At 44.8% G+C, this 17,059-nt stretch overlaps 1 protein-coding gene across 5 annotated transcripts in view; it reads right to left on the bottom strand.

Moving 5' to 3' along the window:
- Positions 1-17,059, bottom strand: part of MBOAT2 (membrane bound O-acyltransferase domain containing 2) — a 127,532-nt gene that overhangs the window by 101,404 nt on the left and 9,069 nt on the right. Inside the window, exon 1 of one of the 5 annotated variants that reach the window (XM_045447798.1) lies at positions 9,978-10,077. The exons of the other annotated variants lie outside the window; for them this stretch is intronic. The gene's annotated coding sequence lies outside the window, so the exon portion shown is untranslated. Of the gene's footprint in view, positions 1-9,977; positions 10,078-17,059 lie in introns of those variants that run through there. 5 annotated transcript variants of the gene reach the window in all.

Here is a 17,059-nt window from a genome sequence, read left to right as displayed (position 1 = left end):
TCCGTCCTTTCCCACGCTCTAAAGCCACTCTCTTCCCTCCTCCCATCACTTGCCCAGATGCTCAGGCCAAAAACAGGAGCAGGCGTCATCCCCCCTCTTCTCTCCTGTGCATTTTAGATCCACCGGCAAGCACACGGCCGGCCACGCCCCCCAGCACAGGCCAGCCCCGCCCCTCCAGTACCGGACACCGCCGGCCCCACCCCCAGTGCAGGTCCCGCCCCTCCAGCAAACCACCGGCCCCGCCCCTCAGCACAGGCCAACCCATTTACCCCCTCTCCCCCCTCCCAGCTCCCCCTCTCCGCCAGCACACTGCACCCCTGCAACCCACCCTCGTGTGTGGGCTGCTCAGAATGACTTCTTCCAATGAGCCTAATGTGGAAAGTGGGGTAAAAAAGAAAACTCAGTGGTGAACCCGGACAAACACTGCCTAGCCTGTGATCAAAATTACACCAAAGGTGATAAGTCAAGTTGAAAGCAGGCACCTTGATAAGAAGTGATGAAAACAACACTGCACCTCGGTGCCCTTCCAAACACCCACAGCCCAGGCTGACTGATCATGAGGAAAACATCAGACAAATCCCACTTGAGCATGCTACAAAACGACCAATACTCCCCAAAGCTGTCAGGTCATCCAAACCACAGGAAGTCTGGGAAACTGTCCCCATCTAGAGGGATGTAAGGAAACACGACAACTAAATGTAACATGGGAAACTCTACATAGGATCCTGGATCACAAAAGGAACTTCTTATGAGCTGCCATCTGCCAGCCGGGAAGAGAGGCCTCACCAAATCCCCACCAATGCTGGCACTCTGACCTCAGCCTTCAGCCTCCAGAACAGACTGTTGTTTAAACCATTCAGTCTATGGTATTTTGTTATGGCAGCCCACGGTAATATACACCTTAAGTAAAAACCAAGGAAATCCAAATAAAGTATGGAATTTAGTTAATAATAACATACCAATATTGGTTCACTAGTTATGATAAAGGTTCATACTAATATACCGTATTAACAACAGGAAAAAGTAGATGCGAATTATATGGGACCTTTCTGTACTATCATCACAACTCTCTATAAATTTAGAACTGTCCTAAAATGAAATTTATTCAAGAAAAAAAAAATTCAAATGGCTTCCTATCCTATTTAGATTATAGCCATATTCCCGCCAATCTCTTTCAACTCATTACCTAACGCTCTGGTCTACCAAGTTCACTTTCATGAGGGTTAGTTGCCTGGGATACAGGTCACCTAAGTGTATATGCATTTGTCAAATCAGATCAAACTATATACACTTTGGATCTGTTCGTTTCACTGTATGTCAGTTATACTTCGATAAACTTTTTTTTTTTTTAAAACACGTGATTGACAGAATGAGAAATTTGACAACATAAAAACTACCCCTAAACTTGGTAGCTTAAAAGCAACAGTATTTCTTTTGCTCTTGAATCTGCAATGTGAGCAGAGCTGAACAAGGAGAGCTCATCCCTGCTCTGCCTGACATCAGCCAAGGACTGAAATTATCTAAAGGCTCACTCACTCATGTCAGATCCTTGGCGCCTGCCATCTGAGACCTCAGCCGGGGCTGTAGGTTAAAACACCTACACCCAGCTTCTGTGTGCCCGAGGCTTCCTCACGACATGGTGGCTGGGTTCCATGGACAAGCCCTCTGAGAAAGAGAGAAATAAAGACAGAAACAGAACCACACATACTGAAAGAAGTCGTAGCCTTTTAATGAACTAATCCTGGAAGTGAACTATATTCCAGTGGAATATATTGGAAGCGACACTTCTAACATATTCTGTTAGCTGGAGCAGTAGTAATAGACCTGTCCAGGTTCAAGGGGAAAGGAACTAAACTCCACCCTTGATAGGTAGTGACAATACTGGAAACAGTGCTGTGACCATTTTTGGAAAATAAAAATTACCACAGACTGAAATATAAAATTAAAGGAAGTCTCCAAAAGACACAGCAAGAGAGAATATCTAGACTTAAATCATCCAAGATGTCAATATTTAACCAGTAAGAGTTCCAGAAAGAAAGAAAAAATAGAGAGAGAGAAGAAGGAGGAGGAGGAGGAGGAGGAGAAGAAGTTATCTTCAAAACAATTCCACAGGATTTCCCAGAGTTAAAGAATATGAGTCCTTTGGGGCACCTGGGCAGCTCATCAGGTTGGGCGATTGACTTCGGCTCAAGTCACGATCTCGCAGTGGGTGAGCTCGAGTCCTGTGTCAGGCTCTATGCTGACAGCTCGGAGCCTGGAGCCTGCTTCGGATTCTGTGTCTCCCTCTCTCTCTGCCCCTGCCCTGCTCATGGTCTGTCTGTCTCTCCCTCTTTCAAAAAGGAATAAACATTAAAAAAAAAATTAAAAAAAAAAGAATACGAGTCCTCAAACTGGAACAACTTACCAACAATCCACACTGAGATAATGTGAAATTTAAGAACATGAAGAAAAACAGAAAATCCTACAAATCTCCAAGGGAAAAAAAATCAGGTCAACTACACAGATAAGAGAACCAGACTAGCATCAGACTTTTCATCGGCAATACTGTATGCTGCAAAATAACAGCACAATGCCTTAGGGGTTATGAGGGAAAGTTATTTTCAACCTAAAGTTCTATGAAGATATTTTTAAATATATAAAGACTCAGAAAGCTGACTTTCCATGGACTCTCTCTTAGGAAGTCAGTTGGAAATGTGCTTCAGCAAAATAAAAATCTAAACCAAGAAAGATGGCACAGGATTAAAGAAATAATGAATCTGGCTCATCTATGTGGTCAGAAAAGCTGCAGAATGACAACTGTGCATCAGGCCAATAGAGCCATCAAACCCAGATTGGAGGTGGAAAGTGGAAGGCTCCAGAAGACAATTATCCAAGGAAAGTAAAATAAATTCTCAAAGTGTAGATGTTATTCCTAAGGATTTGGAATTCAAAATTTAAGTCAGCAACACTCTTTCCAAATTTCCACAATGGGCAAGTATTATTAATTTTAATAATAAAAAAATTATACAAAAATTTTCTTAAATCACCAATGTAAAGGACAGAAAGCTACTAAGAAAAAAAGGCTTTTAATTTTTAACTTTAAATTGACTTCCCCTGCCTAAAACTAAGTCTTTGAAAGTTTTTTTTCTCCCAAAAGTGAAATAATGACCATTAAAATCTTACACTCCCCAACCCACAAAGTCATTTTCTGTTTAGCTGCCAATGAAAATTTCCAGTTTTTAATGGTTCCATCCTGTGTCCTAGAAGAAGCAATTTACAAAACATACATAATTCTAAAAAAAAGTGAGATTTTATTGCTTTCTAGCTGGTACATCCACACAAAAACCATTTCCATCATATGTTTACGCTCATTTTAGAAGTAACCACCTGTCAAGAGCACTTATGTGTCCACGTGCACACGGAAGGGAGACCCACTCAGCACAACCGTCCTTGGATCCGAGTTCTCCAGCCCCACTGCGCACCAGCTGGGAGGGCCCGGAGGCATATGGACGGTGGACAGCTGCACCAACACACCCCAACACAAGTGAGCTTTGTGGTGCTGTCGGGAGGAGCGAGGGGGAGACCTGAGAAGGACGAGCCTCTCAACACAGAACGCACGCTCCCTAAGGGGAAGAAGCCATTTCACACAATTTGCTCATATTCTGAAAGGATGAGCAGTGGTAACTGCCGTTTGTTGGGCAGCTACAATGTACTGAGGCGTCTCACAGCCGCCGTTACCGGAATAATAACCTCAGTAACCTGGAAAACAGTTATGAATAACCACATTTTAAAAATGAGGAAACGGAAGCTCAGAAAATGCAAGTAATGTGCCAAAGTCCGAGAGCCGGGGAGCCAGATTTGAAACTGGGGCCAAAAGGAAAGATCACCCTCAGTCCACTCCTCCCCCCAATTTGCATATGGCTAATTTACAACAGTTTGGGGAAAGAATGATGAAAAAACATCAACATTTTCCAATATACAAATGCTAATTCTGGACTATGAGATTTCAACTGCCAGTAGATTACAGGCCTTGTGACCCAGGGCCCCCCCTCACCCAGTAAAGCAGGAGGATCTCTGGGCTGGTATCCCTTTCCCACGGCCATCAGGATCTCAAGGCCACACCTGATTTTGAGGCTCTGTCTTGACTGTCTGCCAGATGACATTTTAGTGTGCAAGTGACATCATGACTGGAAAAGACCGGAAGGGAAGCTCCAGGGTGAACAAGGATTGCCTCTGCCCGGGTTATAATAAGTAATATTCTCCACACTGGAAGGGAGTGCCAACATCATTACAACTTTTGCCTTGTCACCACGCACATTCAGAACAATACGTGACAAGGTTGACAGGGTGCAGAAACTGTTAAATTAGAAGCAACGCTGAGGACAACAGCGAGTTTAGAGATTCAAGGCAGAGAAGACAGATGAGATTAACGACTATCTATTAATGATTCCTGCCACTGACCAGAACTTACTGTCTTCTTAAATCTTATCACCGTATATACATTTTCCACACAGTATTTACTGACTGTTCACGTGAATGACATATATCCAAAAAGACTTCACTGTATTTTTTCAGTGTTAATTTCTCCTACTTTGTCTTTACTTTTTAATTAGAAAACATATTCTAATGTTAATATTTATCCATCACTCTGCAGGAACTTAACTTCTTTACCACTACCTATTAATGAGAAGAAAAGAAACACTGTAAAGCCTAGGTAAGATGAAAAATTCAGGGTCTGTGTTATTTCACTTAGCTAGGTTCTTTGGTGAAATGGAAATTGTTTTAACTACTATTGTTAAAACATATATCTATCTACCTATCTCCACTTTCTTTTCTTGGTGTTTTCTTTTTCCTCTCTCCTCCTTGGTTTAAAAAGAATTTAAAGCAGATTCCTTTTTTTCTGACTCCAAAACCCATGGGCTGTCACTATGCCACTGTTCTCAAATCAGTATCTAGTCACTGACTGCTACAAACCAACACGAACTCGTCTAGCACTGGAGATTCAAGAGGTAATGAACAGTTCTTCCACCAGGAGCTTACAATCTAGTCTAGTAAATAAACAGAAAAAAAAAAAAAGAAAAGAAAAGAAAACAAGATAACAGTCCAGTATGATAACTGCCATGAGTCATGATATACACAGGTGCTGTAACAATAATAATGGCTAAAAGTTACTCAGCACTTACTATGTTCCAAACTCTACACAGAGAAAAGATCAGATAAAAGTCCTCACCATAGGATCGCCTGGGTGGCTGCTGGTTAAGCATCCAACTTGGGCTCAGGTCATGATCTCACAGCTTGTGAGTTCAAGCCCCGCATCAGGCTCTGTGCTGATAGCTCAGAGCCTAGAGCCTGCTTCAGATTCTGTGTCTCCCTCTCTCTCTGCCCCTCCTCCGCTCGCCCTCTGTCTCTCTGTCTCTGTCTCTCTCTCTCTCTCAAAAATAAATAAAAACATTAAAAAAAAAAGCCTTCACCACAATATATCCTACTTGTTAGGGGGACCCTCAGTTCCCTGGGTGTCCTGTTTCTCCTAGTAATGCTCTGGCCCCACTCCCCCTACTCCTTCCCATTGGGGGAGGAGCGATTTCACTCAACCTTCTGGGCTGAAAGCCAGCCTACAACCTGCTTCACTCTGTGGGAAGTTTACTGGGGAGCAGTGTTTCTTCTGGGGGAAACCTGTAGGCTCCCGGCTCTGCCTGCGTTGGGGGAGTTGAGTCGACCCCCAAGCAGCAGGGCTCTGGGAACTCCACATGGTGGCACGTCTAAGTCAAGGCCTCCAATCCAGCTTCTGCAGAAGGGCTGACAATCCAGCCCACTTTGGTCTGACTCTTGTATCTCTCTCTCTCTCTCTCTCTCTCTCTCTCTCTCTCTCTCGGCCAGGTCTAAATTTGGCAGGAGGGGTTATTAGTGACTAAATCCTCAAACTCCAACACTACCATTATCTTTTTGACATACAAGGGAACCAGGACTTGTCCCACCTAGAGGTTAAAGGACTAGTGGCAAGTTTCCCACCTAAAAAGCAGCACTGTCCCCATTTTACACCACTGCCTCTTAGCAAGAAAAAAAAATTCGTTTCTGAACTGGTGATGCATTACTCTTAAGGGAGAATGACAAAAAGGAAGTAGAAGTTAAGGCTAAGAACGGTCATCTGTTCTATCGTTTGCTGCTGATAAATTATATTCAGTTAGCTTTAGGAAACAAAATCTAAAAAATACATATAATTATCAGGTTCATAGTTCATTATTACAATAGACAAATATTTACTGAGCACCTGCTACGTATGTGCCAGGCCCTGTCCCAGGCACTAGTGAAAAAACAAAACAAAACAAAATGTCTGCTCTCATGGATATTACATTGTGAGAAAAACAGACAATAAAGAAATGAATATATAATGTCAAAATGTACCAAATATATTTTTAAAAGTGCAAATGTCAGGAGGTTTTATTTTCAGATGGGGAGATCAGAGAAGGCCTCCTTTAGAAGGCCTCGAGCAGAAAGCTACTTTAAGTAGAGAGTAAGCCATACAGACATCTCGAGCACGAATATGAGGTGCAAAGGCCCTGAGGCAGGAACATGCCTCAAATAGTCAAAGAACTATGAGAAGGCCAGTGTAGATGAAATAGGAGAAAAAAGAAATCATAGGAAATGGGGCTAGAGATGCTGGTGGGGCCCAATCATGGCAGGAGTTGGGATGCTAGTCTCAGGCAGAAGAGAAGTCCCCATGGGGCTCTGAGCAGGGATAGGACCTATGACTTGCACTAAATGTCTATCTTCAAATGTTATCCTCCTTTACATTTCCTATGGTAATATGACAATTTTTTGTTTGTCCTTCATGTACGGGTAGAGAATCAAGGAAGAGTGGTCCCTATTATTCTCAGAAACATGAGGCAGGACTCACTAAAAGAAGGACGAAGGAAAACTGCAAGTGTCTGCTCAATTAACCATGACACCTCATTAGAGGTGGCTCAGGATGACAGGTGAGCACAAGGCAGGAAGATATCCAGCCTCCAGTGCCCCTCACCCATGCCATCCAAGCCACAAGTGGTATGGTTCCAAATGTTGGAACGTTATATAGGTTTTGGAAAGCAATTTAATAAAATTGGAAATGACTCTCAAAATGATAAGTAAACATAAAAGGTTACAAAAATTTAACATTCCAGAATGCACCCAACTTTATTTAAATACACACATATATGTGTACACACACAACACATACATGAGTTAGCAAAAGTAGTCTGAGTTGAAAAATAAGGGGTGATATTTTAATTTTCATCTTTATACTCTGTATTCTATAAATTTTACACAACGAATTACGTGTTACGTTTTAAATCAGATAGACAATACACAAACTAAATTCAGTTCCCTATTAGAGAACATAATACGTCATCGGTAAAAATACAAATGAAATAAAAAATGCACAAATGTCAAACATATTTACAGGTAATATAAGAAGCAGCAGCTCGGGGCGCCTGGGTGGCGCAGTCGGTTAAGCGTCCGACTTCAGCCAGGTCACGATCTCACGGTCCGTGAGTTCGAGCCCCGCGTCAGGCTCTGGGCTGATGGCTCAGAGCCTGGAGCCTGTTTCCGATTCTGTGTCTCCCTCTCTCTCTGCCCCTCCCCCGTTCATGCTCTGTCTCTCTCTGTCCCAAAAATAAATAAACGTTGAAAAAAAAAAATTTAAAAAAAAAAAATAAAAAAAAAAAAAAAGAAGCAGCAGCTCCCAAAGAGCAAAAGAAATTTGAGATGCCTTATTTCACCCACTTTTCAAGTTACAGATGAACTGAAGTGTGGTTCTGCCCTGTCATCCAGCCCAAAGCCACTGTTCTGCTTTGGTTTGGGTCTTGGCCTGTTAAAGGTCAAAAGGCCTGATGCCTATTTCCTGGTCATTTCTCGCAACCTTGAACTTCCCACTTACCTCAATTTCGTCTCGAGAGAGCCTAACCCATCATTATTTCCGACGAGCAAAGTTGCACCAATTATACAAAGAGAGTATGTCGTTCATGTTTATTCTTCACGACTATTAACCTTCCAATATATAGACAAGCATTGTGCATTAACCTCGGAGAAATTCACCCTATAGGATTTATATATTACTATTCTATCAGGTAAAATAGAAGTACAGGTTTCTTATCGCAAGAGTAAAGTGCTGTTATAATGAATGAGTATGAAAATTATTAGCTATCTGGTTCCATTTAAGTCATGAAAAATGACCTTTTTTTTTTTTTTAATGAAAATGCTCTATTTGGGAATTCTACACATCTTTTTTTTTTTTTTAACTTTTTTTTTTTTGAGACAGAGAGAGACAGAGCATGAACGGGGGAGGGTCAGAGAGAGAGGGAGATACAGAATCGGAAGCAGGCTCCAGGCTCTGAGCCATCAGCCCAGAGCCTGACGCGGGGCTCGAACTCACGGACAGCGAGATCGTGACCTGGCTGAAGTCGGACGCTTAACCGACTGCGCCACCCAGGCGCCCCAAGGGAATTCTACACATCTTGTGAGGATGAGTTAAAACCAGAATAATCAGCTTTGCCATCTCAATTTCACAAGCAGAAAAAACTCGAAACTCACACACAGTAATAACCACAATGAATCATACATACACAATAAAAGTATATCAGGACTATGAAAAAAAGGGAGGCGTGAAAAAGAACTGGGGTATCCAAAACATGTTTTGTTCTCACTAATTAAACCTGAAGTCAACAGTCTTCATAAGAATGTTTAGGAAAAGAATTCCTATTGTTTTGAATCCACAGACGGAAACAAGTGTTTGCAGAAATAATTAGAAGACACTGTCAATCATTTTCAGGAATTGAAGACAAATTCTTGAGATTTGCCTGGATAATATTCAGCTTTGACCCAATGTTGATTTTAACCATTCAGCCATTAGACATTTGACCAAAAATGTGATCTGACTGACCCCCATTTATTTATTTATTATTTTTTTTTAAATTTTTTTTTCTCAACGTTTTTATTTATTTTTGGGACAGAGAGAGACAGAGCATGAACGGGGGAGGGGCAGAGAGAGAGGGAGACACAGAATCAGAAACAGGCTCCAGGCTCTGAGCCATCAGCCCAGAGCCCGATGCGGGGCTCGAACCCACAGACCGCGAGATCGTGACCTGGCTGAAGTCGGACGCTCAACCGACTGCGCCACCCAGGCGCCCCTTGACTGACCCCCATTTAAACACAATCTTAGATGACACATCTCCAGCATTTCATCCATGTTCTTCAGGTACACTCTTTTTTTCACACCTGAATACACAGTTGGCCAGCTGTGTACAATGAGTCTGCTGAGTCTAAACAAGTGACATTCAGGGCATGCCCAGTGGTTTCTATCATTGTCTCAAAAGTATCACTTATGCGAACATGCTCCATTACTCAATCAGGAATTTTTCTTAATTTTTAAAAATATTTTATTTATTTTTGAGAGAGAGCCAAGACAGTGCGTGAGCAGTGGAGGGGCAGAGAGAGAGGGAGACAGAGAATCCGAAGCAGGATCCAGGCTCCGAGCTATCAGCACAGAGCCAGACATGGGACTCGAACTCACAAACCGCGAGATCATGACCACAGCCAAAGTCGGATGCTTAACCGACTGAGCCACCTGGGGGCCCCAATCAGTAATTTTTTTTCTTTTTTTTAGTATGTATTAGTAAATAATAGAGGCAAAAAGCAGTAAATCTTCAAACAAGTATGCCAACAATGCAATACCCTAAAAAGGGCACCACTGGAAAATGTGGAACTTCCAGATGTGTGGCATCCATCCCAGGAGAGCTAGAAGTGTTCACACATAAACCCATGAATTCCACAGAAGATTTAGGGGTACTGATACCTAACTTACTGAAGCGTAGTTGTTCACAAGCCAACCATGTAAAGAATGAATGGAATGTCCCCAACGACCTAAAAGGTGACCATGAAGAAATGGGCTTCTTCAGAGCATTTCTGGATTATTTCAGAAAGTTGGTGGGCCCCAGGATGACAAACTCTCTCACAACTACACTTATCCAGAAATGGAACTCACTGCCCAAATAAAGGGAGCAAACTCTCCATCCAGAAGCTTTAGAAGAGTAGAAGCCAGAAGAAGCCAGAAGAAGCACAGGAGAGTAGAAGCCGGAGGGCCGCTCACCAGAGACTTCCCAGCGAAGATCCGATTTCACACGAGCAGCGCTCACCAAAGGCGCGACGGAGGCGACCGTTCATGGGGTGCCTGCTCTGTGGTACAGGGAGAGCGAGGCTCAAGCGACTCACGTGGCTTGTGACACTTCATGGCAGAACCGCAGCTTGACTCCAGGCTGACTGCTGCACCTATGATCTTAACCACTGGAATCTTGATGCACGAAGCATGTTTGCTTTTTAAATAGCTACGCCATCAGACCCCGCCCGTCTACTCTAATCTCTGCCATCCGAGGCCTCGCACCAAAGCCCGGCCAGCATTTACTGAAGGACTTGGTCGGCCCTGCTTCCCTTTGCGAAGTTTCCTCGACCGCAGGCTGCACAGCCTCCCTGGGATGCCAGGAAAATTCATCCTTCAAGATTCTGTCTCAAACGTTACCTTGCATGACCAATCCAACCCCAAGTTAACGGCTGTTTTTCCCTGGATGATTCCAGACTGTGACGGAGCCTGTCCTGTTCTCCGGCAGTAAGAGAACCGTAGCTGGACAGGGCTGCCCACGGAGGTGCTACTTACCAGCCCCATCCGTACCCCCAACCAGCTCCTTGCTGTGACCTGCGGCCACGTGACGAAGCTCCAGCAGAAGGAATGTGAGCCACAGTGACATGTATGTGCCACTCGGGGCCAACAACTGCCACCGCAGGGGTTCTTTCTCCTTTTCTGCTGGAGAGACTGGAGGACTGGAACCTTCCAAGTTCTCAACGTATGGTCGCCAGGGCCGCGGCAGGAACATCACCTGTGAACCCGCTACACGTGGAACTATCAGGCCCCAACCCAGACCTCCTGGATGAGAAACCCTGCCCACAGGGCCCAGCAGTCTGGGCCTTTCTTCAACAAGCACAGCAGGGGATTCCCAGGTGACCTCAAGCTGATGGACCACTGTCCTGGGTGAACTAGCCTCAACCCGGCTGACGATGGGGCGCCAGGAGCAGAACAATGTGTTGAAAGGAACACAGGTCTTTGTACGACCAGGTGGTGCACAGGTCTCCCCCAGTCCGGACCAGCTGCATCGAAACTGCTTCCTGAGGAAAACAAACCACTATCTTTAAGTCACTGACTTATTGTTGGGATTCTCTGTGGAGCAGCCTTTTCCGAGCTAATTCCAACATCTCTCCTCCGACGCTCACTTGCGTGCTGTAAATATTTGTCCGTCTTTCTCTCGCTGCTACACGAGAAGCTCAGCGGCCAGAACCCTTCTGTCCCATCTTCCCATCCAGGACCCGATAACCCCCCGGCCCATACATACCGCCTCTTCAGGACACCGTGCTGTGTACCTACCTCTGTACTACCTGTCCTACCAAAACGGTGATTCCGAACATCTGAAGTGGTACCATAACCCAGCTTTCATAAAACCCAACTTTTATAAAAATGTTCTAGGGGTTCCTGGGTGGCTCAGTCGGTTGGGCACCCAACTCTTGATTTCGCCTCGGGTCGTGGTCTCGCGATCTGGGAGCCTGAGCCCCGCGTCAGACTCACAGTGTGGAGCCCGCTTGGGATTCTCTCTCTCTCTCCCCTGCGCTCCTCTCTCCCCCTCAAAGTAAAATCAACTTAAAAAATGATTTATTAAAAAGAAAATGTTCTGAAAGTACCAACATTCACTGCAGACTACAACCCTGCAACTATCTCCAAATTTCCACAATCATTCTCAGAACGATGCCAATTTGTCAAAGGTTTGTCTTCTACAAGCCGACTACTTAGTTGACTTCATTCCCAGTTTCAGAGATAGCTCTGGATTTTGGTCACGGTCCACCTGCCCGGGATAGGACTTACAGTAATAGGCAACACATGTGACTTTCCTTGGCTGCGCCTGACCCTGCTGCACTCTGCTGTCCAACAGGGACGGTTAATTCACTTGCTAACCCATGTCACCAACCCGGCCAAGGCACACTGACCTATAGGGCCTTTCTTCAATTTACAAGAGCTAAAACCTCAATATCATACATTTACCAAATCTAGAATTAGGGACAAAAGAGGAAAATGAAGTTTAATAGTTTCATTATTTTCCAGAGGTCCTTGCTTTCAATCAAATCAATACAGAAAGGAAAATAATCCAAGACCAGCCTTGGGCACCATTCCAATTTATTTTGTCTGCTGAAACGGTCCCAACATCCTCTTGTCTTTAATATTCTGGGGACTTTTTTTTTTTTTTTAAATCGACTCAAGTGTTGGCTACCAAAGTTACTTGATAAATTACTTTATAGTCCTATGTGGTAAACTCTGAGTCTGTGCCAAACACCTTCTTGGGGCAGCGTATGTCTCCATAAATTTCTATTTCCTATACTTACAAAAGAAACCTCTTTAGAATGGAATCCTTCCAATCCATATCGGAAATTGTAACAAATACGCAGCTTGACAACGTCCACAATTCTCTTCAATTTTAACCAGTTTATTAGAATTTCCATTCAAATCTAGCGGAAGGCTGAGGCTCACCGTCACGATGCCAAACATACTAAGACTTTACTATGTGACTTTAAAAATACTCTACAAGAGCAAAAGGAAAAGACACACTAGGCTGACACTACAGGGAAGGTACAGAAGCCAGCTCAGGTGGGAGCATCATCTTGGACTAAGAACCCCTGAACCACCTCCGAAGACACAAAGCACTAATAAGGGTAGCTTCACCCTGCCCTCTACCTTCATCAGCTCGGCTCTACTCAGACACCAAAAGTCTTCGTCATTTCTATTCTTGGTAAGTAGCTAACATGAGCAGCTGTGCTGGTCCTGGTATTAGAAACAGCACGCTAACGCTCACAGTGAAGCCTACTGTAGAGTAAGCTTCAACTCCAAAGCCTAAACAGCTATCGCAAGACAGAATGCTCTGGCCAAAATTCAATGTACACTCTAAAAAAAAAACTGGGCTTATAAAGCAATCAAGCCCTTTCCAAGTATTACTTTATTCTCTACTAGCTAGATCTTTTTTTAAAAATGTCACGCCCCATAAAATAGCCTTGACAACTTAGATCAACTAATAATTGTAATGCCGGATCTGCAAAAAGGAATGAAACGATAGTAATGTGAGATTCCAACGTTCCCACCAAAAAGGGATATTAACTTTCAAGATTATTTCCAAAGATGTGACCCACTCCAAAGGAAAGGAACTAGTCAGGTGAAATTTAATTTGAAATTCTGTCGGCAAATTTAAGGATGAAGTTACCAAGTGATGAATATAAGAATTACATCTCCAACTACTGCATGGCAGGCTTTGCAAGCCTTCTCTACTGCTGACTGCCTGCTACAGTTATTATCTGGTCTGGTACAGTTATTACACTATGCCAGGGCAATATACTTCAGAGTGGACTGACCACCATCAACTATAATAGAAACTGCTACCTGCTTCTTAACGGCCAATAAGCTAAATCTGTCCTACATGTGTTGCTCGAGCTCAAAAAAAGAAAACTTCAGAAAATTTTAGCCAAAATTAAAAAAATCATATTTTCACAAACAATCCAGCATTCCAGCTGCCCTTGAAAAATCAGCTTTGGGAGGGCACCTGGGTGGCTCAGTCGGTTAAGCATCCAACTCTGGCTCAGGTCATGATCTCACGGTTCATGGGTTCAAGCCCCACATGGGGCTCTGTGCTGACAGCTCAGAGCCTGGAGCCTGCTTTGGATTCTGTGTCTCCCTCTCTCTCTGCCCCTCCCCTGCTCAAGCTCTCTCTCTCTCTCTCAAAAAACAAATAAGTATTTTTTAAAAATTAAAAGAAAAAGAAAAAGAAAAATCAGCTTTGGTAACCATCAGCAAAAGTGAGCGAGGGCTTTCCTTTTAGACTGGGCATAGGCTTTCCAGATGGCCAGGCTGTCCATGCCTCAGAAGATGGCTGAGTCTACATTTACATTTATTTACCTTCCTTGCCCCGTGCCCTCTAGACATCTGAATTTGGAAATACGCTGGCATTGCTATTTCATCTAACCCGTGACCTGATCAGCTGTACGGTGACCTGGTCAGCTGAACGGCACCTTCCAATAAACAAAAACTCCCAGGGGTTTACTCATAAACCTGAATGCTGCTCTCAGGCAATTCTCCTTTTATACAATCAATTTCTAGAACTTCAGTGAAGGTCTTTACACTTATCTTTGAAGTTTAATACTGTTAAATTAGATGCATTCAATTCAGTCACTATTTATTGAGCACCCACAAGACGAGTGGTTTTGAAACTAGTGGTTTTGCAAAAAGGCAAAGCCTCTCTCCATTCACTTTTAACAAGTATCACCTAAATGTCTTTCATGTGCACAGATCTACCTAAAATTTAGTGTCAAAAAAGAGAAGGATTCAGAGGAGCTCTTTATTTTATTTTAATATGCATGTAGCTGAGTAACTTAAATATGTCCAAAATTAGATATTATCTGTAAGCCTGACCTTCCATAAACACCTAGTTTGGCACAGAAACCCTCTAAAAACTAAGAAAGCTTCTAAGGGATTATGGATTAGCACAGAAAGTATGTTACATTTTTGTCCACTGCCTAGACAGGAGCAAGGCAAGCTGGTCAGAGGCCTGGGCCTTCACAGAAGAGTGAGGTCTCCCTGGTTGGCAGCTGGGGGGGGGGGGGTCCCCTTGGCCTCCTCTCTCCACAAGGACACTGGCTGCCCAGAAAGGATCCAGTGATGACACCTGCTGCTGGCAGAAAGCCAGGCTTCCTGGGATTGGCTTGGGGGAGGTGGCGGAATATCCCAAAGGAGCCTTCTGGAGGGTCCAAATGAAAGGGGAGAGGGCGTGGCACCACAAGCTGCGGCCCTTTGTTCTCTGTGAATAAAGACAATTATGCACTTGGAAGGCTTCGTTTTTCTGAATCTCTTGATAACAGTGCTGATAAAGCTTCTCTTTTCAATCACCCCTAATCACCCCTCATCACCAGACACTGTAATCATTTAGCTGAGAATACTGGGACCTCTCCTGGTTATCTTCATTTCCCTTTGAATAATCATCACAGTCCTCCAAAATTCTTGGGTGCTTTGCTAGTCTCCGTTTAAGTCACCATCTAGAAGAAAATAAAAGTTGGCCCAAAGGGTTGATGTAGCTTCCTTCTGACCTCCTAGCTTCCTTCTGAAATGCTGTGCAGTCTTTGGTCAGCCTCACAACACAGGCCCATGACGCTCAAGGCTATGTACCTGCTAAGAGGCACCACGGACTGGCAGGAGACCAAATCCCAGGGGGACCTGAACCCAATTTGGGGAGCTTACCCAGCTAGGCTGCAAACACAAGAAAGCACCTCATCCACTGAGGTCACCACTGATCTCCAGGTCCCATGATCTGCCCTGTAGCTGGGGAGGGTGTGAGTGGCAAGGACAGAGTGAAACAGTGAAGTGGTCGCAGGACAAAGAGCCCTGAGAACCGGGGCACAACTGCACAGGCCCTCTGCCCACTCACTCAGCATCGGGCCTGTGTGACCCCCTCAGCCAGGACCCTCCACCCCAGCCAGGAGCAGGTCAGCTGCTCCTACTCGTGGCTGTTCGGAAACAGTCCTAAAACCACAGCATTAGCCTGCAGCCGCTTTCTGCGTTGTATCCTGCACGTCTAGCACACGGTCAGGTGTACGATGGGCACTCAGACACTTGCAAAGAGCGTGGCTGAAAACGCACTGACGGACAGATGGACCAGCCTCAGGGAAGGGCTGAACCCCCGCACAACACCGCGTCCTCCACAAGCCCTGGGAAAGGACCTCGGTAGTCATTCACACCCAGCCCCGAGCTGCCCTTTCTCAAGGCCAACCACACCCCCACCCCACCCCATCTGACAGACCAGGACACTGCTGCTTACAAAAGATCAGCGAATGCTAAAACCACAGCAGCTAATAAATGACGATCGTTGGTGCCAATCTGTGCTTTTCACCACACCAGTTCCGCTTCCTCCAAGCAGTGTCTAAGCCAATGCTGGTCCTCAGCATGAAGGACATGAGCAGGATAAGAGGAGGCCACTATTCCTTTTTTGTTGTTAATTTTTTTAATGTCTATTTATTTCTGAGAGAGAGTAAGAGCGTGAGCGGGGGAGGGGCAGAGAGGGAAGGAAACACAGAATCCGAAGCAGGCTCCAGGCTCGGAGCTGTCAGCACAGAGCCCAATGCGGGGTTCGAACCCACAAACCACGAAATCATGACCTGAGCCAAAGTTGGATGCTTAACCGACTGTGCCACCCGAGGCCCCTATTCTAACTCCCAGCAGGGAGAGTTGTAAAATAAGCAGATAAAATAATTTTTTTTAAAAAGTGCTGCAGGTGCTATCAGAGCGAGTTAAAGCAGGAGGGGGCATGAGGCAGTTGCTTGGGACGCCCTCATCAACAAGGGGGGGGGAGATCACCCGGAAACCAAAGGTGGATTCTCCTACCACTGCTTTCTAGAGTTGGAAGGATACTCACATTTGAGAAGCAGCCAGTGGAAAGGGGAAAGACCCCACGAAGCACCCATTAACTCCTTCCTAAGAAAGAAAGATCTGGATAAGAATGGGCTTTTGCTCTGAAGACAGGGAGGGGCCGGTGGGAGTCCAGAGCCTAGGAGAGAGGTTGAGCGGGCCCACTTCAGGCAGAGGAAACAGCTTAATCAGAGGCAGGGAGTTAGAAGACAGGAGAAAGCATGGAGGGAGCGGGCAGTCTTAGTAACTGAGCACAAAGTACTCGTAGCAGCAGCAGACAAGGATTTAAATTCCAAATCTAAATGCATGGCCTTTGGCAATATACTGCTCCGGTCTGGGGTGGGGGTGGGGGGCTCTGAATAATAAAAAAGGAGCTGGCATCACAACACAGAGATTCTAAGCCTACCCTTCAGGGGCCAATGGTTCGCAAAGGTAAGCAGATAGTAGGAACCAGGGCGAGCAACGCCTCTCACCGGAAGGCCTCCCATTCAGGGAAGACCCCGCCCCGCGCTCAGACTCCTCACACTGTCTACACCAGAAGTTACACACACAGTCACTGGGCATAAATGACAG

This window comes from Leopardus geoffroyi, chromosome A3 (genome assembly GCF_018350155.1).
Source record: "Leopardus geoffroyi isolate Oge1 chromosome A3, O.geoffroyi_Oge1_pat1.0, whole genome shotgun sequence".
NCBI classification, from domain to species: Eukaryota; Metazoa; Chordata; class Mammalia; order Carnivora; family Felidae; genus Leopardus; species Leopardus geoffroyi.
Note: the sequence above shows the minus strand (reverse complement) of the source record. Positions and strands in the feature narration are given on the sequence as shown.